This window comes from Hesperophylax consimilis, chromosome 17 (assembly GCF_061612785.1).
Source record: "Hesperophylax consimilis isolate HC1 chromosome 17, BYU_Hcon_1.0, whole genome shotgun sequence".
Taxonomy (NCBI): domain Eukaryota; kingdom Metazoa; phylum Arthropoda; class Insecta; order Trichoptera; family Limnephilidae; genus Hesperophylax; species Hesperophylax consimilis.
Genome location: NC_142852.1, coordinates 23,051,124 through 23,076,676, shown reverse-complemented (window position 1 = coordinate 23,076,676; position 25,553 = coordinate 23,051,124). Strand labels below are relative to the sequence as shown.

At 34.7% G+C, this 25,553-nt stretch overlaps 1 long non-coding RNA gene across 1 annotated transcript; it reads right to left on the bottom strand.

Annotated features, from left to right (window-relative positions):
- Positions 1-22,310: 22,310 nt before the first annotated feature.
- On the bottom strand, positions 22,311-24,064 carry LOC149416270 (uncharacterized). Its single transcript, XR_016303477.1, has 3 exons — positions 23,963-24,064; positions 23,061-23,265; positions 22,311-22,457 (listed from the first exon to the last, which is right to left on the bottom strand). It is a non-coding gene; the product is annotated as an uncharacterized LOC149416270 (long non-coding RNA).
- Between the last annotated feature and the right edge of the window lie 1,489 nt (positions 24,065-25,553).

Here is a 25,553-nt window from a genome sequence, read left to right as displayed (position 1 = left end):
CTGTAATTGCATCAAAGCCCGGAGCAGAACCTCCTTTCATATCAGTTATAATAGAAACTATTTCCTCCTCTGTGGTGATTTCAAATGTTGCCATTTTTTTTCAGCATCAATATTACAGTCTGGAGATGTTATATTTGGGTCAATATGTATAAGATTCGCTAGATTTTTCCATACGTTTGCAAAATAGATGTTAAATATATTTGCAGCTATTGATGGGTTTTCTTTACAACATGTTTTCGAGTTATCATGATTAATAGCACTGATTTCATTATTCCTGTATTTTTTTTTGTCAATTACGTAATTTATCACCGTCCATACTCTTTTACTATCATTTTCAGCCTGATCCAAATTATGTGTATGATAACTTTCTTTTGTATGTTTTATAATATAAGAAAGATTGTTTTTATATGCTTTAAAATGATTGAGTAACTTTTAATTATTTGGTTGTTGAGTAGTCAATTTGTATAGAGCTTGCTTATGTCGTACAGATACTATTAAACCGTGAGTAATCGATGGTTTTATAGGTTTGAATTTATTATAGTTTGGATTTGGTTTTTATATTATTTTATGAGTCATTTATGTATTTGGAAATTTTTCCTACAAATATTTTACAACAAACATTGACATCATTACATTGAAATAATTCTATCCAGTTTTCCGATTCTAATTTATTTTTTAATATATCCATATCGAGTACTTTTTTTGAGGTATTATTTTGTTTAAATGATGGCAATATTGGATTGCAAAATTTATGGATAAGGGTCATTCCGCCGTTTCGTTCAAATCGCATGTTCTTGCAAAAAAGTCATATGAAAAATAATGTTTTTCAAGAAAGTTTTATTGGAAAATGTAGTTATTTAAAAAAGGAAAAAGTAGTATTTACCGGATTAGGCATTTGTTACTTAATAACTTTATGGTATACAAAAAACATGCTAAAATCTCATTACCTTCCCCGTGTAAATGAGGGACCGGTAAATTGATCAATAAATAAGAACATTTTACGCTAGTAAAATCACTACATTCATTAATTGACCTGAATGTACAACTAATTTTGCATATTTATTGGTGTTTAATTTATTTTTAAAGTTACTGTATCATAGAAAGAATTGAGATTTTGTTTTTGTCCAGAAAAAATCGCTGTCGTCTTCCGCCAAAGCGGTAATTAAAATTGTGACCGTGTTTGTCACTGTTCGTCAGCTGTACCCCACCCCGCGCCTCCGTTACTAATCAGTGTACCGCTATATCTGGACGGGGGAGGACGTGCGTCGCTGAATAAAGAAATATCTGCGATCTCCGTGCTCGAAAACGACTTTGTCACCGACCAGGCATCATTACCTTCCAGCATTTTTTAAAGTAAGTACATGTTTTAAAAATTCGAATCATGAACCTATAAACTATAATTAGTCGGACTATTTTTTATTGAAAAATAAAGATTTGTAATGTCATTATTAAGCGAGTTATTAAGGAAAGATTGTCAAAACCTCATTACCCTCCGTCTCATTACCTTCCGTATCGTAAAATTTTTTGCCGGATGGTAATTTAGAGGTGTGGAGGGTAATGATAAATTTGTAAGGGTTATTTTTACGTGCATCTGGGACCATGTTTGGGGGTTCATAAAAGTTAATATTATCAATAAAAGCAGTTTCTTGCGTTCTAGCGTCGGACAATTTCAGTTTTGGTGAAATACATACTTTCGTTTTATCTATTTACTGATATGGAAAAACAATCTGTTAAAATTTACCCTGCGAATTTTTATTTGAAAATCGATTTTTTTATTCAATGATATAATTACGGAGAATTTAATAACAGCACAAACATTAACTACTATGAGTGGACAATAGAAAAACAAACCTACAGGGGAAAGGATGGAATCCAGAAAATGAAAACCATAACAACTAAAAAGAAGCTCGAGGACAACCCTCGTAAAATAATCGAAAAGTTAGATGCCACCATGGATGTTTTCTTAAAACACACACGAAACATCGTAATGCAGTACTCCGCTATCAGAGAATTGAAAGATAATCTGACAGACACGGAGGTTCTCATACATGTTGATTTTAGCGAGAACTATTGGTTGAAATACCATGAAGAAATTCAGTCCTTTCATTTTGGTGGCAGCCGAGGACAAGTCTCTCTTCATACAGGAGTACTTTACTATGTAGACAGCCAGACGGGTAGATGTCTCAGTTGACATGAATATTGAAAACTTAAGCCTACAAATTGACTCGCCTACTATTTTCAATAATATTGATGACAATATGCTATTGAGCGAATTCGACGGCTCCATGTTTTTGGACGATACTATTGCTTCAACGCCAGAGCCTGCTAAAACTATAGAAAAGAAATGTAAAGTGAAAATACTCTCAAACGTCCCGTTCGACTATCAGCATTATTCCCTTTATAAAAATAGTACGCAAGAATTCAATCCTTTCGATCAATGTGAGTTCGAGAAGTTCATCCGATCCCTAAGAGTAGAATATCCTGATTTCGATGAATCAAAACAGCAGTCCCCCAAAACTGTGGAACTCCCACACATGGACATTGACGAGGAAACCAACAAAGAGGATAAGGAGGCGCCATTCAAATACTACTTATATGACTGGATAATGGTTCAATATAAAATAACTAACACGACACATCATTTCATTGGGAAAATTATTGGAAAACATACTACACTAGAGTACAAAGTAATTTTTTTGAAAAAAGCTCAAGGGAATTCCAAAAAATTTGTCTGGCCAACAATTAGTGACGACGATTTCATTTTGGAATCACAAATTCTTCAGCGCTTGCAAGATCCAGATGAGAATGAAAGAGGACAATTCACTTTCAAAAATTTGCCGAACTTTGATTTGAAATAGTTTTCCAGCAAAAACTTTCACAAGAATGATCTCAAGTTCCTTAAATATTATGTTCCTATTTAGATGTAAGACCTTTATCTTGTACTTATTAGTTACATATGTTGTGTTTGTTTTAAGTATCTCTGATTTTATTTTAAACTGCATTTCAATTGACTTCTGATTTTTTCTTATTTTTAATTATTATTTTTATTATTTCTATTTTTCAAATATTACAATGTTTGCTTAGGAATGTGAAAATTTTGTATTTCTTGTGTACAAACCTACTTATAAAACGTAATTATAAAGAATTTGACTATTCCTTATAATTTCTGGGTAAGTAGTATAATAGGAAAATTTTAGTTGTGTTGGGTTTGATGTTCCAGCTGCCTTTTCTTAATTTGTATTTTGATATTTTTTTCCATTATTTTTTAACAATTCATACAGATATTGCAAAAGCATAAGTAAGCAGAACTGATTACGTATGAAAAAATGTATTTCTTGTCTCCAATGTTCAAAAGTCTGAATAAAGCATTTAGTTTTTCACTATAATAGGTTTTTCTTCTTTTTCCTAATCCGCTCACCACGTCAAATGATACTTAGCATGATTTGAAATCTATTTTATTATTCAATTTCTATTCAAATTTCATTATTCACAGACATTTTAAGAACCTTAAACATGTTCACTACCATCTATTAATATTTCATTAGCAAACTTCATTACCATCCAAATGTTTAAATGACCATCCAACAGTTTTTCATTACCATCCACACCTTCATTACCTTCCATCAATTTACTTCGAATCCAAGTGTCGCACAAAGGTGCCCTTTTCACTTTTATACATCTGATAGGTACGGGAACCCATTTCTATACAAATATATAGTAAAAAGGCAAAAAAAAAAATCCGCGGAAACAGGCAAATTTGAACGAAACGGCGGAATGACCCATAAACATACATGAGTAATGATCAGTAATATTAGTATGAATGACAGCTGATTTTATACTGTGGATATCAGGAATATTTGTAAAAATATGATCTAAACATGAAGGTCGTTGACCTGGAACGTTCCTAGTATATGAATTTACGCACGGTAAATAGTTGAGTTCCGCTAACATATTGAGGTACTTATCTTTATCCATACTAGAGTAGCCGTTTGCGATATTTAAATTGATATCCTCAACAATAACATTATTTTTTTTTCTAAAATTGAATAAAATATTTTTTAATTCATCTATAAATTGTGATATTATCGACATATGCGTACGATAAATAGCAATAATGTTTATTTATGTCCTTAAATTTAATATTCAAAATGTTAACATTTCTAACACTGTTAATCTCTTTAATATTGAGTACATTGTACTGGTTGGATATATTAATATTCCGACACCAGAGTTTTTGTTTAATTTTGTTATTGTTGTATAATATGAATACCCCGGAATAGTATAATTCAATTCCCCGGCTGAATGCGTTTCTATTAACACTGTGCATCCCGGAGAATAATTTAATTCTTTTAATGATATTATTAATTCTTCCATGTTTTTTCCATGCTTCTAATGTTTACATGAAATAGACTAAATCCTTTTTCAGGGCAGGTTAAATTGAAATCTTTTATGGATTGACATAATTATTCTTATTTTTAAGATTTTTTGATATTTTTTTGAACTTTTATTTTTATGTCCTCGGCCTTCAAGGTGTTTTTTGAGGTAAGTAAGATGGCATATTTTGTATTTCAATCCACTGATTTATTGTTGTCACTTGTAGCGGTAGGAACCATCCGCTGACATACCAAGACTTCTAGACACGCGTTGGCATGAAATTACAGCTGCCACTCGGAGGGTTCAAGTAAGCTAGGCGTTGAATTCCAGAGAAGCCGGCAGTTGGTTTTCGTGGCGTGTGGCGGAAGGACAGCGGAGAACGGGCTGCTTGGATGTCGGAGATTTAATATACGCACGTGAGACAATTTTATTAACCCACAAGAATTAGACACATAATCTCTTAGAAATCAACATGTTTATAAATTCGTTTAGAAGAGTTTTCTAGACTGGCGCTCAGTGGTGATGTCTTATTTTAAGCATTATAGTAAATATAATTTTACGAGTAAATGTCGTGGCCGAGTTCAAATTACGTTGTGCTATCAAATAGCCAACAAACCCTGATTTTCTAAATGTAAGTCTTGCTCTTGTCATCAAAGATTAAATTAAATATACATTCATGTTATTATATCACAATTGATATTGCTGTGTCATCATTTCAATTCCCCTTATTGCTGCAAGCTAAGGTGGAGCATATATCCGGTATACGGTGAGTTTAATACAATATGTGGTGACATTCAACGTTACAAAATGGCGCACAACGGCTAATCGAACCGTGATTTGAATTTTGGCCAGCGATGTTTTTTTTCCGATTTGTACGAACTTTTACTAAATTATGTGTCGTTTTCGTGGTGGATTTGTTTTTCATGCGTGTTTAATCTTCAAGCAGCTCGTTCTCATTGTGCTTACCACTTAGTAGTTTATAGATTTATACAGTTTTGTGCCCGAAATAGCTCATAGTTCATCGCATTCGGCGGTTTTTTTAATGTTCCCCAGTGAGCTGGAGACATTTTAGTTTAAATATCTTTATTCCTACCTCTTTAAACATCACAGTAGTTTTCATGTACGATTGTTGTATGTTACATATGTCTACACGTTGCATTGTTGTTGCATGTTCTAATATAAAAAAAAATCCTACCTTGCTTGAGCTAGGTTATGAAGTATAATATTATCACAAGAAGCAATTCTGAATCACATCTCAATATGCCGAAATTAGCAGAAACATCGTCGACAGCTGCCTCTGTTCCCACGCCAGCATCAGTACCGGTTTACAAATGAGACATTTCTTATGATGGATCATCCGATGTTCGCAATTTCATAGAAAGAGTTATAGTTTTGATAGCTCTCGCTAGAAACGTGAGTAGAGTTTTACTTTTTTCTTCAGCTGTTGAATTATTTACAGGAATTGCACTCCTTTGGTTCAGGGTTAATCGTACTTCTTTCACCTCTTGGGAGGAGATCGTTGAAGGACTGAAAGATGAGTTCGAACTTCTAGATCAAGAAAGACGGTTATTGGCAGAGCTAAGATCTTCAATTCAGCTACAAAAAGAAAATCTAAGTTCTTTTATAACACGAATTTTGATTTTGAATAATCGCTTATCTTCTAAACTTCCTGAGTCAGAATTATTAGAGATTTTGCGCTGTAATATGTTGCCCAGGTATATACAGAAGCTGGCGCTTTCAACAATTCCAGACATTCCTTCTCTTAAGAGTCAAGGTAAAATGATAGAATTGGCGGACAGCCGTTCAAATGACAGATCTCCTCAGGTTGTGTCTCATTCCTTGATTTCTAATTCTGGTGGCAGTAATAATATTCCGAATAGGGATAAGAATAGGAATTCTGGTAACTTTAATCCTAATTTCAGAAACAAACAACGTAATGTTAACTATGGAAATTTTAATCCCAATTTAAGGAATAATCAGCGTAATGTAAACTATGATAATCTTAGCCCGTCTAATAATGTTTCTAGGAACGTGCATTGCTTCCGTCGCGGTAGGCCGGGGGTCAAGTCTCCAGCTTGCGGTTGCCGTCGTCCAAAAAACTAGTTGCCCGGGAGTTCCCGAAGGCGAGCGCCAAGACGTCAGCGTTCGCCAAGGTCGCTTCCGGAGAATGGGTTTCCTGGCTGGCAGTAGTAAGAAAATTTTATGTAGATTTGCGTGCTTCGAGCGAGGCGAGAGCGGCCAACAGGGACGGTCGACCTCACGTCTCGTTCCATGTAGGTAATTCTTCTTACTCTGGTTTATTAGACTCTGGTTCACACGTTTCTATTCTAGGTAACAATTTTCATAGTAAGTTTTTAGATGAAGGCTTCAAGCTATCCAAATTAGACTCTAGTTTTTCATTAGTATCTGCTACGGGGCATTCTGTGTTATGTTCTTATAAAATTACGGTTCCGGTCCGTTTAGATAAGGTAGAAAAATCTTTCAGTTTTGTAGTTATGCCTCAAATTAAAGCTAACATTATTCTAGGCTGTGATTTTTGGAAAGTTTTCAATATATGTCCGAAAATTTCGAAAATGATGTCCTCAAGTGAGCTAGACAATACGAAATGCAAAACTGAGGTTATAGGTTTAGACAATGCAGCAAACTTAAACACTTCTCAGCGCTCTGCTTTAGATAGTGTAATTCGCGAATATGTTTCCTATTCGGGTAATCGATTAGGTAGAACATCATTAGAAAAACATGTCATAAACACAGGTAACACTTCTCCCATAAAACAACGAGTTTATCCTATCTCGCCTCATTTACTTCCGAAAGTACACGCAGAATTGGACAGACTATTAGAACTTGGGGTAGTGGAACCTAGCAATAGCTCTTGGAATAACCCTATAGTTTTGGTACCCAAGAAGAATGGCACTTACAGATTATGTCTTGACAGTAGAGTCCTAAATGCCAACTCTAAGCGTGATGCATACGCGACACCGTTCATTTCTGATATATTGAATAGTCTGGGGGGGTGCACGCTATTTAACTACTTTAGACCTGAATGACGCATTCTTTCAAATACCTCTAGACGAGAACTCAAAAGAAAAACCGCGTTCACAATTCCTAAAAGAGGATTATTTTGTGACAATGCCATTCGGTTTACATGGTGCTAGCTTGCGAATGTCTAGGTTAATGGACAAGATACTTGGCCAAGAGTTCGACGGCAAAGTGTTCTGTTATCTTGATGACATTGTAATCATTAGCACTCCCTTTGAAGAACATTTACATCTTTTGAGATAGAATAAACAGAAATTACAGGCCGCGGGCCTTACGATAAACGTAGATAAATCGGTTTTCTGCAGAGATTCTCTGAAATATTTGGGTTTTGTCATTGACAACAAAGGGCTTCGCACCGATCCAGATAAAGTAAAAGCAATTGTTGATTTTCCAACGCCTACATCTCAAAAGAGCCTACGTAGATTTATAGGAGTTCTTTCCTGGTATAAAAGGTTCATTATTAATTTTTCTATTATTGCTGCTCCTTTACATAACTTAACAAAGAAAGAATTCGCGGGGAGAAAATTTGCGAGGAACGAGAAAACCTGTTTGGTAAATGCTCCTGTTCTCGCTTGTCCTGACTTTAGTAAGCCTTTCACAATTAGCTGCGACGCATCAAGTGTTGGCCTCGGTGCGGTTCTTAGCCAACATGATGATAATCAAATAGAACACCCTATTTCTTTCATATCGAGATCATTATCGGCTCAAGAAAGAAATCACTCCACTACGGAAAGGGAATTAAATGCCATGATTTTCGCGTTAGAAAAATTTAGAGGTTATATTGAAGGCTCACCAATTCCGGTAAAAACAATTACGGACCACTGTAGTCTCAAATGGCTTACTAGCCTAAAATCACCTTCGGGAAGGTTGGCGCGTTGGGCAGTAAGGCTTCAACAATTTAATTTTGAAATTATTCACCGTAAAAGAAAGGACAACATAATTCCAGATGCGTTATCGCGTGACCCCTTACAAGTTAACATCATTGCTCAAACCTTTGACACATCTGATAAATGGTACATCAAATTAAGAAAAAAAATTATTGCCAGTCCTGATAAATTTTCGGCGTGGAAAGTGGTGAATAATAAGATTTTCAAACACATTCAAAGCATGGAAGCTCTTCATATGTCGTATGGTTGGAAGGAGGTTCTTCCTAAAGAAGCTAGAAAGAATGTTATTGTAGAACACCACGTTCCTCCGGTTTGTGCTCATTTTGGTATAATGAAAATGTTAAATAGGATAAGGCATAAATATTATTGGCCCAAGATGGTAGCAGATGTGAAACAATTTATTAACAAATGTCAAACTTGCTTAGGTTATAAAAGCACTAATTTGCTTCCACCAGGTCTTATGGGAAATCCCAAATTAGTTCAACGCCCATGGCAGATGATTGCGACGGATTAACTAGGTCCTTATCCGAGTTCATACAAGAAAGGGTAAACTTATTTATTGGTTATTTCTGATTTCTTCTCTAAATATACCAAACTTTTCCCTCTGAGAAAAGCTACAGGGAATAACATTACAAGCATTCTTGAAGATGAAATTTACTATAAGTTTGGGGTACCAGACACCATCGTCTTGGATAATGGTCCACTGTACATTTCACGGGACATGAAGGCTTTTGTTTAGAAATTCAACATAAGGCATTTGTTTTACAACTGTAGGTTAGCGTGTGTCGCTCTCCATAGAGAGAAAAAAAATTGCCGTATTTTTAAACGCCTGGGGTCTCAAAAGTTGCGTACGATCTGTAGCTATTCGAAAACGTAAAAATAAATGAAATTGGTGTTCACTATTAGCTCTTTAAAATGGCCGGAAGTTTTGAAAAAAAATTGATTTCGTGATTTGGGAAAAAAATAAAATAATGGGTCCATGTTTTATATTTTGTAGCACACTTAATTTTATTTCCATAACTGTAGTACAAAGAACGAAAAATAAATATTTGTTTATACATATGTGATGTGTTTGTTAAAAATATAAAAGGGGAAAATAACACTTTTTATGGTTAAATTCAAGATACTAAACAATAACGTACAAAAACATTTTTGACCAAAATACAACGAATAAAAAATAATGGATGCTCAAAATTGAATGATAACATATTGTTAAAACAGTAATTACTTAAAATGTTGCTTGGCGTAAATATAACATTTTCTAGCATTGTAACCAGCAACAGAAGAAGACGCCTCTGTGGTCAACTTCACACACCTTTCCACTAATTGTGTGTGGCAAGGAAATTTAGGAAAATAAAACCTTTTTACATTTCCTTCATCACACAATTTAAGTAATTCTTCCGTTTTTACGTTGCTCGGGAGTGGAGGTTCTGTCAAAATTAAATCTGTGGCCTGCCAGTCAATTAATTCTATGTAGCTATTGCAATTGAAATTAATTTTTGGAATTATGAACTCTCTCAGTCCTGAAGTTTGAAGGGCCCTATATTTAATGATTCTTCTACACCCTAGCTCCCTTATACATTTATTGTCATTGGTTAGCATTGATAGAATAATGTTTTCCGGGTGTGCAAAATATCCGTTCCTCTGAATCACGGGGTCGACAATAGCTTTCAATTCTGCTAAAAGATATCTGGAAATGCTAACCATTTTCCAGAGATTACGGGCTCCATCTATACAAGAACTATTGGACTTTATGGTAAACCATGTTGGAGAATATACTCTCACAATAAAGGTGGCCAATATCTGCAAATTTTCTGTTGGGTTTTCCTTTGTAACATATAGCCGTATTATTCTGTTTGCAGTTGTTAACCACCTGGCATGAGACATTTTCCCTGGTTGTTTCCTTGCCAAATCTACAGTTATCATACCTTTTGACACAGCCAGACACATATTATATAAATAATTTTGGTCCGTGCTTAATTTTTCTGTTATATTTTCCGGTATGGATGATTGAATGGGAACAAACCGAATAATTTTCATGTTCTCACATTTTTTTAAGTTTCTTCCGATTGGTGCCGAGAAAGCTATAGGTCCGCTAGTCGGTCAATCTAATGAAGATAGCAGATGTCGCAATGGTAGTTCATTGGCGTGCAGCTGGCAGATAAGCCATTGCAATGGCTTTCCAAGTCTCTGTTCCATTCTTGAAATGATTCCATTTTTCCGGCCAGTGTTTGTATTTGTTCCGTCACTACCAACTGCAACAATTTTCTCCATTTGACGATTTTCCTCTTCCAAAAGAGAACATATGGCATTTTCGCTGTCTTTAGCAGTACCAGATGATGGCGTAGCGTGTCCGAGATACACTGATCCTGGCTCCTGCACAAACGTTTTGTGGTCTTCAACTTTTATTCGTCGATAAAATTTACTTTCTTTCTTGATAATAAACATTGTTTTGTCCTTGCGCCCATCGAAAAATAAACCTTCGATATTTGTCAATTTACGGCTATTTAATAACATATCTCTAGTTTGCTTTCTAGCTCTTCGTAATCTACTATGATCTATAACGTTAGACGGACCAGCTTCACTTACATCTTGTAAAACCGCAGAAGCAATGGCAGCTGCTGCTCTGTGTGATACGCCGTATCGATCACAAATTTGAGATAACTTCGTCAAGGGATTCTTCATCTTCGAATATTGTATATTTCGAGGAGATAATGTATCATGAGCCACTGCAGATTGATGATCTTCACTTAGCGCTGGTTCCTCATCAGAATCTGAAAAACTGTTGGAAAGAAGCGGAAGAAGAGTAGATGGTTTTTCTAAAGGTCGTGACTTATTCGGATTTACAATCCTTTGCGCCCTTGTCTATTTTTTACCAAGTTTTTGCGTAGTGTTGAAATCGATATTCCCCATAATCATTAATCTTTGACTACGTTGATCCTCCAAAAATAGACGTTCTTGTTGTGGGACTGACCTCAGCCTGCCACATTTGCAGATGGAATAGTTTGTACATTTACAGGCTGCAATATCAAAAAGTTGTTGACCCTTCACGATGAATGCATCTAGTTTATTGATGTATGCTTGGGACTTGCTGGTAGGTACTTGTTTATAAATTTTTCAATAGTTGTTTGTATTCAGTTTTGTAGGAAAAAACAAGGAATTTTATTCTTTGAAAAGAAATAATAGGAATTGGAGATTTCTGCCGTATCTCAGTCAACACTTGGGATACCACTGTGGAGATTTCTGCGGCAGATGGCTTTTTCAATGTTGTCAGCTTCATTTTATACCGCAACTACTCGTAATGCCTGATGACATCTTCATAACTTGGCAGAGTAGTCCACTTCATTTCTTCAGGAAACTTGTCGAAAATACTTAATTTGGTAGATAATCTAGTGTCTATACGTTCGGAAATTATACTGCTAACGTAATGTTAATAATTTTATAGACTTAGATAACAAAACGATGTCGCATAAAACAATACAGACAACTGCAGCGGGCGGGCGATGGGCGGGCGCGTGCGGGCGACTAACAACTTAAACTTGACAAAAAACAAACATCTTATTGTGGCAGGAGTAGGGGTACAGTGGTAGGAGAAGGAGGTGGTGGAGCAGACGAAAGGAAAGGGGAGATGTTCATTTGAGTCTTCAAATATCAAACCAAGTCCAATAATTGAAAATTAAAGCAAACTAAATGGCAATGGAAACGTTTTAGTGGATTTTTATCATTTTTTTGTTAATTTCGGAATTCTTGTAGATTTACTTGCATTAATGAAATTGATTTTTTTATTTAATATTTGTCAACTATACGCAGTTTCTAATAATAAACAAACGTTAAAAGGTTAAATTATGGTGAAGAAAATATTAATTACCATTATTTAAAAATACATGTTTTAGGTTTTTTTTCTGTTTTTCAATGCATTTTAGCGAGCTAATAACCATTTTTTAAAAAACAATTTTAAATGTACTTCTCATTTTCTTTGTAAGACGCAACTTTTGAGACATCAGGCGTTTCTGAATTCAAAAGTTGATATAATTGACACACCCTACTGTAGGTATCACCCGCAGAATAATCTGGTGGAACGCGTCAATAAGGTTCTAGTTTCAGCCCTTGCTTCATATGTTGGTTCTGACCACAGAACATAGGCGAACCATTTAGCGGAGATTGAATTAGCAATAAATACAGCAGTGCATGAGGTCACAGGATACACGCCGTTTTTCCTTAATTTTGGTAGAGAGATTGTCATCTCAGGTAAGGAATATGCAGATGCTGATTTCAATGCTGAGGATATTAAATTTTCAGAACGTGACACCTGGGCTGCTGATTTGCAGGAATTAAATGATATCTTTTCACAGGTGCGCACATCGTTAAGACAGTCTTACGAACGCAATAAGCGTCAGTATAACCTGCGTCGCAGGGATATTCAGTACAAAGTGGGAGATATCATCTGGCGAAGATCGTTCATTCTTTCAGATGCGAGCAAACATTTTTCTGCTAAACTTGCACCAAAATTCATCAAAAGCAAGGTGATAGGGAAAATTTCCCCGGTTGCATATCAATTAGCTGACATGAATGGGAAGGCACTGGGTACCTTTCATGTGAAAGATATGCTAAAAGTAGAACAAGTTGATGGTTCTGTGTCATAATCAATTTTTTTTTTCTAGCAAAACTTTGTTCTCTTGGTGAGATTTTATTTCGGTCTGTAGTACCGCTATTTTTGTGTGGCATACATAAACCGACATTATGTTTGCAAACTTACATTCATCGTGAGAACACGATTGCGCTTTGTGTCCTTACGTTGAATGTTTGTGGTGATTGTGTTTTGTATTTGTTGGGTATTGTAGTTGTTTTGTCTTTATTATATTTTTTTTTATCTTTCTTAAATGTTGTCAGAGTGTGGGAGTGACTGGCCATCACGACCATACTTTGATTAGGTATAGTTGAGAAATATCAGACATGTTGGATTTGTAGTTGACATTGTTGTTTTTTTATAATTACGTAAGGAAAGGAACGGGAATGTCTTTTGCATAACAACGTGGTTGTTAGAAGTGTTCATTCTGATCCCTGGAATGTATACTTCTCACAAGTATGATGATCCTAATCTTGTGTGTATTATTTAGTCTTAACATATTGTGTGTAGTGTTTGTCTTAGAATATTAAGTTTTTTTTTAAGTTATTTTTGCTCTCCAGAGGAGGTTTAACTTTCCTCACCAGATAAATATGTACATTGAAAATGATAGCTACAGAAGCTCATAATATCTATTTTTCCAGAGTTTTAGGAAATTCTGTTGCATGTTTAAAAGTTATTACATTTGAGTGATATACGAATCTCGAATTTAATATTAATTAATTATGAGGAATATTATTCTTCTAGAATTTAAACAAACTTATTCAACTGAAGTTTTAATTAGTTCTAATGATCATTTTCATGGGGTGGATCTCAGATGATTTAAGTTAATTTTTTTTTCAACAGATGTCAGGGGTGTTATAGAAAAAAAAAATTCAAATGATAAATTTCAAATGAATCTTTCGAGGTTTGGTTCTTGGATATTACTTTTCTAGGGTTCTATAGGTGTCAGTATACTATTATTTAATATTTCAATTCAATATTTATTTATTTAATCAGCAACTACATAAGGTGGAGATCAATTGATAATTTAAAATAGAGTTTTTTTTTTGCTTTCAAATTTTGCTTATCATGGTCAATTATTGTATTTCTTATTCATTTTTTTTTCAAAACATAGATCTTTCAAAACATGGTGATTATCTTGTAAGTTTTAGTATATCCTTCAGTAGGTCTCAAGTGTTATTAGGAATTCTTTCTGGATCTCAACATCAGTCATCGGTTACAACCATCTCTAACCTACAATATAGAAATCTTACTTCAATTGGAACTTCTTCAAGAATGGCTCTTCAGTTTTCTCTGGACGTCTACAGTATTCTGGTAATTTTGAAGCTAAGTGGCATTGAGTATGCAGAAGTCTCTCTTCAATTGGAACCGCTTTTACGGATGGCACCACTTTTACTCCAGAATACCTCACAAGTCTGACATTTAAACCGACTTCAAGTAACATGGAGGGTACTGAAATTATTTCTTCTGTGGGAATGGCTCCTTGGACGTCTTCACGTTGGTCTTCTAGGATGGCTTCAAGATACTTTTGGAAGCTGCAACACACTTCTGTCATGCGACTACAGGCGCCAGGTGGCGTAGTGGAATTTCCTGCAGAAATTCTGTTGGCCAGGGGGGTAATGTAGCGGTAGGAACCATCCGCTGACATGCCAAGACTTCTAGACACGCGTTGGCATGGAATTACAGCTGCCACTTGGAGGGTTCAAGTAAGCTAGGCGTTGAATTCCAGAGAAGCCGGCAGTTGGTTTTCGAGGTGTGGCGAAAGGACATCGGAGAACGGGCTGCTTGAATGTCGGAGATTTAATATACGCACGTGAGACAATTGTATTAATCCAGATGAATTAGACACATAATCTCTTAGATATCACCATGTTTATAAATTCGTTTAGAAGAGTTTTCTAGACTGGCGCTCAGTGGTGATGTCTTATTTTAAGCTTTATAGTTAATATAATTTTACGAGTAAATGTCGTGGCCGAGTTCAAATTACGTTGTGCTATCAAATAGCCAACCACCCCTGATTTTCTAAAATTAAGTCTTGCTCTTGTAATCAAAGTTTAAATTAAATATACATTTATATTTTATATCACAATTGATATTCTGAGTCCTAATTTCAATTCCCCTTATTGCTACAAGCTATGGTGGAGCATATTACCAGAATACGGTGAGTTTAATATAATATGTGGTGACAAGCTACGTTACAAAATTGATTTGATTGTTGAGTATATTTGATTTTTTATTGACGGCTTTTTTAATTGCGAGGGCTTCTAAATTGTTTAACCTAATTCCAATTCCATTTTTATGTAATATTGTAGTCCCAGAAGTTTTATCAAATGAATGGTTAGTTTCTAGTAGATGATTCGCGAATTCTGAAAAAGCATTATTATTTACACACCTCAGGTGTTCTTTTATTCTTATGTTTACTTTCCGGGACGTTTTTTCGATATAAAAAGCAGAACAACCATTACAATTAAGTTTATATGTGCCCGAGTGGCTAAGTTTATCATCAATATCTTTAGTTTTAATTAAGTATTACCTAAGTTATTATTCGTATGAAAAGCGGGGTTTATTTCTGGAGGGATTTTTTTTACACTTTAAGAAGAAAAGTTATTTGTATACAGTACTTTACGCCACTGGAATTGGTGATTAATATTCATATTATTATTAGATTTATTAAAAAGAAATTTATTTGAAGCTATTTGTTTCAATTTTTTATTAACCCTAGAATACTAAACATATTTTTTAGCCCATTAATGCTAAACTTCGCCTGTGAGGCGACTTTTATAAAAAAAAAACATATTTTACTTAAAAAAAATACAACATATTAAAACAAAAACAAAAACACTTTTATTACATATTGGGTAACAAAAAAAAAATAACACAATTCATTTTTTAAATACATTAAATATATTAAAAGCTTATTTTAAGATCATATATTTTGTTTCGTGGTATACAGAGATCTTTTACAAAAAAAAAAAAATCAAAAAAATTCACAATTGGAAATAAAAAAAAAACTTCTGGGTCTTATAGACCTGAGATGTACTAAGTCTATAAAAATATATTTCACAGCTTACAACTTAAAAATATTCATTGAGACCAAAATAAAGTTTCGGTTTTTTCCACCTACTTTTTTTTGTCGCATTTGCAACAGTTTGGAGACCGGTGTTCTAAGCAGTATGTTAACTTGCATTTTGCGCAGAAATAAATACTCATACGCCTCAATTTCGGGGGGCAGAAGTCACACATTGATCTTTTTCCCTTTTTTATGCATGGTTCATCTGAATCAGTGTCAGTATTATGACCAACCACGTCATGAATTGCAGAACGGACTCTTTTCTGCATACGTGGCCTTTCTTCCAAACGGATGGCGCACCAGTCGCTGCATAGGTTCTTGCTTAATATCTTGAGAAATTCTCTTCTTGACATTGGCTTTATTTTCAAAGCTTCGCAATTGGATACATAAATTACAAAGCTATTGAGTAGAGCCATATTTAACATTCCATAGAACATGCAAAGTGGCCAACGCCTAGTTTTACGGCTACAGCTTGAGTGACCACACATCTGGTCAAAAGTATCCACAGCACCTTTTGTTTCGTTATAAGAATGAATTATTGTCGGCTTACCGGAAACGGAGTCAACAGAAGGCTTGTCGTGCATCGTAGAGAGCAAAAGAACGGTCTTTTGAGGTTTTGGCTTGTAGCTAACAAGAGTGAGCTTTTCGTGGAATCCAAAAAGAGATGTCCCAACAGGGCGTGATGAATTATGTTTGAACTCTGGTGGAATTTCTTGCTTATTATTTCGAATTGTTCCAATAAGAGTAAGGTTGTATGGTGGTCGAAGCAATTGCTCAGCTAGCGGTATAGAAGTAAACCAGTTATCGGCAGTTAAATTACGATTTGTGCCATGTATAGTCTTTGTAAGCAGCTTACAATAGTAAGAGCCTAATGGTTCGTTTATAGCTGTACCGAGGTTTTTTCCCAAATACGGTGAGGCATCAAACATATATTTTGATCTAACATCGCACACTAAAACAATCTTTATTCCGTATTTGGCCGGCTTATTAGGAATATACATACGGAATGGACATCGTCCCCTGAATGCCAAAAGTTGTTCATCTATTGTCACGTATGAGCTTGGTTTATACAGATCTCTACATTGCTTGATAAAAAATTCCCAAATATTTCGGATAGGCGCAAACTTATCAGTTTTTTTTCTGTCGTCTCGAGTGTTACGATCATCGAAACGCAGACACTTTACAAGGAACTCAAACCGTTCACAGCTCATTGCAGCTAAATTTTGGGATCCACAAATCGTAGGATCAAACAGCTCATTTGTTGTCAAGTGATTATTTTTCAACGCTCCGCTCAAGATAAATATGCCAAGAAGCGCACGAAGCTCTTCTATTCTGACCTGTGATGTAGTAGTATTCTGAATTTTATACTTGGTAGCTGTTTGTATAATATATTCATTAGTCCGCAAAAGTACTTCGTCCATCAACTCCGAAGTAAAAAACAGTTCAAAACATTTCATGGGATCAACAATGCCCTTGGCGCCTTCTTTTGGGCCTGGCACAATATGGACTATGTTTCTCGAAGGAGTTCTGTTCGATTTTTGTTGTGACGAAGAAGGTTCTGAGGACCAAATATATTTGTTCTTTCCCCTCATAATCGATGCCGATGGCGTAATTATCCGATTCTCACAAGCCGGCTGCTCCCTATTTTGCGCCGTGGCTAAAGCTTCCTGAACATTAGTCGGTGTGGATTGTACATCGACATGAATTTGATTTGATACATGAATATTCTGCAAGTCATCGTCTAACTCAGTGACGTAATTGGGGTCATCCACACTGTCATCTGAATCAAAATCCGCTCCTAAATCGTCGTCCTCTTCACTTCCATCTACCGATATTTCCTCCAGCCATTTAAGTAGCTGCGCTTCAGACGTTGCCATTTCATAAAACTATAAAAATTATACTCAAACTTTAATTTTTAGCAAAAAATCAAAAAAAAAACCACAAACATATATGTACAAAAAAATTACCTTTAATGCTAAACTTCGCCTCACAGGCGCCACACGTGTCTGTATCTCAACAACGCAGCCGAGCAAATCCAAAAAACGTCTGTGCGCTAGCTCGTACAACACTCAACTGAGTTGGCGCGAGCGCATGCTTTGATACGAGTGAGCGATCAGGAGATATCACTCCAAAAAAAAATTGCTTCGTCTCACAGGCGATGTTTAGCATTCTAGGGTTAAGAATATTGTCTACTAGTTTTGTCTCATACCCGTTATTTACAGCAATTTGTTTAATTATAGATAATTCCTTGTTAAAATAATTTTTGTTTAATGGAACGGTAATCAATCGATGTATCATGGAGTGAAAAGCTAAATGTTTGGAGTGAATGATAATGAAGGAAGAACGAGTTGTTCGTAGGTCCGTCCTCTCTTCCCAACTGTGGTACTCGGTACCTACCTACGGGCCGCGAGGTGCGGGGAGCACTTCGGCGGTAGTCTGTATTTCCATTCGGTATTCTGTAGTCTCACAGTTAGCAAGCAATAAACGATCTCTGTAAATATTCAACCAGCCTTACGTATTATAATCAATCCTGAACCCAAGTCCCTTTTAAGGTGAATCTACAGGATACTACAGTGGCGACGAGGAAACTAAGTCATTATCAAAACAGTGGCGAAGTTTAAAAGAATTTACGCGGCAAACGTGTTGTTAAAATTCAAGAAATTCGGAGAGTATTCACGTAATGGCGGTGCTTTTTTAAATGTGACGGACGGGGAGTCTCGCTACATTAATAGAACAGGATCGTTGAATCTTTGTAAGATAAGATTGAAAATAATTCAGCGGGGAGCTGAATTACGAAACCAGAATCAAAAAAAAAAATAGTTCCAGATAATCACGCGGGAGCGGAGTTATCGTGAAGAGGATAAATATTCAGCGGGGAGCTGTATATATATATATTTCAAACCATAAGAAGCCGGGGGCTGAACAACAGCAGCACAGCTGGGAGCTGTATTGGAGCAAGGAGCAGCTGAGAGCGGATCCTTGGGAACTATCGGTCGAGAGCTATTCTTGGAGTACAGCCGAGAATTAAGGTTAAGAAGGAAGATCTGCAACAGGAGGGAGTAGATGACCAGAACCAGAGGTTAAGAAGGAAGATCTGCAACAGGAGGGAGTAGATGACCAGAACCAGAGCTACAATCATCATTAGACTTGAGTTAAGTCATTAGTTTAAGTTTTTTATTGATAATTTTTTTTTAATATTGTTGTAATTTTGTTGTAAAATCATGGCTCAAATCAAACCATTAGAGACATTCAGTCACAAGTCAGATTGTTTCGGGGTGTTCAAAGCAAGATTGGAGAATTACTTCATATTATATGATGAGAAAATTTCTGCCGAAAAGAAACGAGCTATATTCTTGAACGCTTTGGAGGAGGAAACTTTTAAATTATTGATTGAGTTGGTTACTCCTAAAAAAATAAATGATGTCACAGTAGAAATTTTGTGTGAATTTTTGGGTAATTATTGTGAAAATGTTACTTCGTTGTTTGAAGAAAGATCAAAATTTTATAATGTAGTTAATGAATCAGGAGAAAGTGTAAAAGAATTTGCGGCACGGTTAAAAAGTTTATCCATTAATTGTAAATTCGGTACTAGATTTGAAGATAATTTAAAAGATTTATTCATTTGTAAAGTGAGGAACCCTAGAATTAGAGAACGGTTATTCATTGAGGGCGAAAAAAATTAGCTACACTTTGAACATGAAAAAGGTTTTTCTCCACTGTGAATCAGCGTGTGTCTCTGCAGATCACCCCATTGAGAACATGAATAGCTGCACTCTGAACATGAAAAAAAGTTTTTCCACTATGAGTCAGCATGTGGCTTATCAGGTTGCCTTTTTGAGAAAATGAATAGTTGCACTCAGAACATAAAAAAGGTTTTACTCCACTATGAGTCAGCATGTGGCTCGTCAAATTTCCCTTCCGAGAACATGAATAGTTGCACTCGGAACATGAAAAAGGTTTTGCTCCACTGTGAGTCATCATGTGTTTGGCCAAATTACCCTTTTGGGAACATGAATAGTTACAGTCGGAACATAAAAAATGTTTTTCTTCTCTGTGAGTCAGCATGTGGCACGTTAAATTTCCCTTCCGAGAACATGAATAGTTGCACTCTGTACATGACAATCGTTTTTCCACAGGATGCGTCTTCAGATCTGCCAATAATTTTGAAAAAAAAAAGATTAATATAATGCTTTGTGAGACAAATTACTTTAATATATTACTAAGTGTAGATAAGCACACTAAATTCGCAGTTAATGTAGAAAATGGGAAAACAGTAACAAGTGGCCGATTTCTGCAGTTATTTATATTTGTAGATAGAAACACCCAGTTATAAATTGGTTAGCTTCATTAAAACAATTTTAATTAGTACAACAACAACAGTGTTTGTAAAATGGTATCTCAAGAATAAAAAATTTCAATAATAAGAATATTACGATAATTATGGAAGCCGTACTCTTGAATATATAATTTCAGTGATTTTAAATAAAACATTTAAATTTGAAAAAAAATCAGACTATGTTCTTAAATGGTAAAGCTATGGTAAATGAAAGAAAATTTCATGTATCCTTGATTATTTTTTTATGTATTTGCCTACATATCTTGTTTTTAGTAGAATGTTTAATTGGTAGAACCAACAGACAAGCTCCCATTTGACAGCTTTGTGGGACTTCCCTAAATTTGTACGAATTGTTTTTATTTACTTAATAAATATTTTTTAAAAAAATACTGAAAAAATCGAATCACTTTTCACGGTTTATATTATATAAGCAGGATAGATCTTTTCAGAGGCCCTTCGACAGCTACATGACTTTACTTCAAGGTACGCGGGATATGCACCTAAAACTTTGATCGATAAAATTATGCACCTTGCGCTTAATTCCCCCTCATGTCATGATAAGTGTTTAGGTCACCTAATGTTTTTAAGTTAACAACAACATTGCCGGACAATTGCAGGAATCTTCATTGTGGGAAGCCCAGCTCTCACTTTAGAGATCTTTGATAATATCAATCTGTCACCTTCACAATCATATTTTATTAACCTCAACACAGGCTTGTCCTAGTGAGGTTAAAAATTCTAACTTAAAAAAAAGATACGATGTAAAGAAACGATAAATAAATAAATAAAAATATTGACAAATAATGCGTAATGACGATAACCCTATAGTTAAATTTTTAGATCCGTACATTCTTTTTTAAATATAAAAAAACTCGATTACATAGAATACCTGGGCCTTGAAGATATTAATAGGGAGTGGCTAATTTCTAACCGCCTTCTTCGAATATCAGGTCCATTATCGTTCAATCTCTTCTTTGATTATACAGTTATATGTACGCAGATTCAAGGTTTCAGGAACTAAATCATCACCCGCCATTATTTCCGGTATATCAGGACAGCTTTTACAGTCACATGGCCATTTGCAAATATATTTTCTTATTATTTGGGAAGCAGCACGTAGAAAAAATCAAGTTTTCTAGTTTTGAATTGTTTTCTCTGTTTCTGAACCAGTCATTTAGTACATTATAACTTGAGTGAGACATGCATATGTTAATTTTCCGCCAGAAATACACACATATATCCAATTTAAATTTATCTGAATATCAAATTTATCAATGCCACAAATGTTAATTAATTTCTGTATTGAAAACTGACATTTGTCAGCATCTTCTATGAAATTACAAAAATTTAAACAAAATATTAGGTTGCTGAATGTTTATCTCTTGGCAACTTCCTACATGTTGAGTTGGTTACTTTTACAAAACTAGCGAACTTCTGCAGCGACCAAATCAAACACAATCGACAGTTAATATTTTACTTTTGCGCTTCATCCAACTTCTCTTATATTTCAAACAACACGAATCAATGTTTCGTAAATTTCTAGTGACAAAACTACATTTATTTAACCACGATATTCATGAGGTAGCTTAGCATCAAAAACGGTTTTTAGTCTCAAATTACAATCTTCCATAATATTTCATTTATTTTCTGTCTTAGGAATGCTTTATTAAATTTGGCAAAATAATTTAATTTTTTTTTTTCCTATCAATATTTTACTAATTTACTTATCTATTGCAGATAGCCAATAGTTGTATACATATTTTTTTGGATACTTTTGAATCATTTCTGGAAATAAATTTCTGGCATGTTTTAGTTTAGGGGACATAATGGCTTTAGTTGAACTTTTGTGTCTGTAGTGAATATACTTCCCGTAGAAAAACACTATTCACCATTCGACATTCGCCTAGTTTCCAATTTTGGCCGTTTTTTTTTGTGTTGATTCACTAAACTATTATGAAAAAAAGATTTTACCTGCTGTCTGGTTAATTCTTTCAAAACGTTCTAAGCATTCCTTTTTAACATTCGGCAGGTCTATGTCAATTTGCGTATAAGTAAATCCCCCTTCATTTTCTTCTCTAGGTCCAAGATCCGCATTGCTGGTAACAGTCTCCACTTTAAAGAGACCTGAAAAAAATAAATAATGTATATTAATCTTCGATGCATAAATAATGTTAAACAGAACTTGAAAAAGAACTTTGAAAATTGATGAATTATTCAAATTCTGTGACCCAAACCATCCTAAGAGACTAGGTTATTTTAAGAAATAGTAATGATCCCCGACGTCAGCTTGAGTTATTTGAGTACTTTAAGTGTGACGTTTTGTTCCGGAGTCAAAGGAGTCATGTTTTCTTTAATCAATATATATTTATTTTAAGGTTGGTGGACAAAAATAAATGTATTTAATATAATTTTCAAACATAGATGAGGTGAAAACTAGAGGAATAGAGAATTATTGTGAGCAATATGTACACATATATTTTTTTAATTAATTGTTTTGTCTTTAATTCGTAGAATACCGTTTAATTTTTGAACAATATGTTAGTTAAAAGAGTGCTGTAGTTTTGTAGTTTCCGACAAGAACGCATTAAGGTAAATACCAAATATACTTATACACGGCAAGAGAGCAAGTAGTGAACACGAATATGCCCCGTTTGCACGACATTTCATAAAGGACATGGATTCCGAACATCCGAGTTTAACATTTTGTACATATGCATTGCAACTAACTGGCTGTCTGCGTACTTTCCGCATATTGCAAACATTCCTTCTTTACATCTGGGAGGTCGACATCTATATCCGTATTTGAAATTTCACGTCCGCCTCCTTCCTGGGGTCCTAGTTCCGTCTTGATCGTAACAGACTCTGGATTGAGTAGATCCATGGCACTGCTGTGGTAGCGTTTGGTAATTGTTTCAAGCCCAAACAAACATACCTGAAACAGAAAATAGTTGTAATTTAACGGAACTCAATGAATAAGCTTTGAACATTTGGTTTTGCTTGGAATAATTTGTCAAACCAATGAAGTCGTATAGACGTAAAAACACGTAATTGGAAATGAGGAAATAATTGCGACTGTATTTTGGACTGAAGTTAAGACGTTTGAAAACGGTTGAAAGAATTGTCTTTAATTTCATCTTTTAACAAATATCGGTAACCCAGGTTTTTTTCGATAATTTGCGATTATTTTTAACCAATTCCCTCCAAATACTAGACTTAAAATAGAAAGTTTGACGTCTTGAGGTATTAGTTTGATGTATTAATTGAAACGTTCCTAACACCTTCTTACAAAACTACAAAACACCAAATAGATTCGTTAAGATAGGTGTACCCAATGGGTAAAGTAATGCTAGGTCGCGTTAGACACAGCGTAATTATGTATTTGAGTATGCCATAGCACTAATGAACCATGGTCGCTCAGTTTGATTGGTTATAACGAACGCTACCAAATAGCGATATTAGCACTAACCAAAATCTATCACGAGTATGAGATTATAAAATAAACAACGTGGGTTAAACAGAGTATTGAAAAAGGATGAAACGAAAGCATCTGTCGACAAAATACTTTGGGTAAGTTATTTATAGACAGTAATGAAGTCACAATCAACTATAATAATTATCAGGAAACTGACCTTCTAGGTTAATGATAATTTCATTGCAATTGCGTCTTTAATATTATTAGGCAATTGGAGGGGACCCACCCTTTCAAAACGACTGTATGAGGAAACTGATTTATTAACCTCAGCCGCACACGTCAGAACTAGGAGATTCTTTGTCCCGATGACTGTGCGGCTTCAGCGACCTTGAGAAAAATGAGAAAGAAATTTCATAGATTATTTATTTAATAGCTGTCAGAGAAGTTACACTAGTGATGGGCGGGATCGAAACATGTACAAGATCGAAATAATTTGATCAAAACATCAAAATTATCGAATGATTATTCGATATAATTGCTCGCAGTTCAGCAGGAGAGTGGGGGCGGACAAGGGCAGCGGTTTTGTCTCGTTGGAGGAGTAGGTTGCGGCACATAGACAATTATTATACTTTTTTTTTCCTCTTCCATAGAAGCTGGCGCTTGTGTCTTAAAGAGTTGTGAGTATCAAGATGAAGAATATTTAGTGTTTGTAATTATGAATATTAAAATTTATAATTTATTGCAAAGATACTTTCATCATTTTAGAATTTATGCTATTAGTGATATATCGGTAGTTTCTGTCTCGGAAATAAATGACTTGGTATATGGTTTGACACGAAACTCAATTTTATAAATCATATAGAAATTATATCCAACAAAGCTTTGAAAATGTTGAGCTTTATAAAGATTATCTTATGATTTTCAAAAAATCTATACTATCAAAACATTGTAAATGTCACTAGTTAGGAGTCATATCGAGTATAATTCCACAGTTTAGTTTCCAAATTATGAAGTTCATTCACGTACCATTGAAAGATTCCATTTATTATAATTATATCTAAATTTTATAAAAGCAATTCCTAGAGAAAACCAAGATTATAGCTACCTTCTTAATTGATTAAATTTTTTTAAATTACCCGAACGAGAATTATTTGTGATTTAATGTATTTGTTTCAAATAATTAATTCGTCATTGATTACTCCTGAGTTGCTTCACATAATATTGTTCCATATTCCTAGCGGGACAGTTACAAAACAGTACCAACAATACTATTGTAGCATATTCCTGGCGGGACAGTTACAAGACAGTACCAACAATACTATTGTAGCATATTCCTGGCGGGACAGTTACAAGACAGTACCAACAATACTATTGTAGCAATTCTTCTATAACTTCTCAGTATTACGCGCCTTTGAGACGAATCTGAAATTTGGGAAACATATACTCCGATGTTGTAAATATATTTAACTCAACAATATTCCGATAAAAGTTCACTTTTAAATACATTTCATGACTTCAAATGGAACTGTTTCATTTGTTGAAATGTTAACCATTATAAATAATAAAAAAATAACATAACATTTTTTTATTAAATTACTGTATACTAAAATATTGACGAAATATACCATTGATTAAACATGTATCAGCAGAAATATGGATGGCAAGAGAGGATGTAATGAACATGAATATGTCCTGTTTGCACGACATTTCAAAACGGACATTGTTTTTGAACATCAGAATTTAACATCCTACATTTCTCACATATTTAATATTCCATACCTTAAGACGAGTTATTCTCAATTGGGGAG